Below are 411 nucleotides of genomic sequence, written 5' to 3' on the forward strand. Positions count from 1 at the left end.
ACACAGAACTGGACACAGTACTCCAGCTGTGGCCTGGCCATATTAATCTTTCCTGTCCTGCAAAAGGTGTGTGTCTGACTTCTTCTAGGTTGTATGATTTCTTTGATTTGCTTTGTGTTGTGTATAGTGGACACTTGATTATTAATCAATAATTGATTCTTGATTATTAATAGGTATATGGTGGGGGGGGTGTATTGTTCTTCAGTAATGTGCTCTCTGCCCTCACTCTGAATGGGTGACTGTCAGACTTCTTCTCTTCTTCTTTTTTTATGTTGTATGCTTTGCTTTGTCTTGTGTATAGTGGACTGCAGCTTGATTATTGTTTATTAATAAGTATATGGTGTGTGTGTGTATGTTGTTCTGCGGTGATGTGCTCTCTGCCCTTACTCTGAATGGGTGACTGTCAGATTC

Source organism: Gavialis gangeticus, unplaced genomic scaffold (genome assembly GCF_001723915.1).
Source record: "Gavialis gangeticus isolate Ggan-Ray unplaced genomic scaffold, GavGan_comp1, whole genome shotgun sequence".
Taxonomy (NCBI): Eukaryota; Metazoa; Chordata; order Crocodylia; family Gavialidae; genus Gavialis; species Gavialis gangeticus.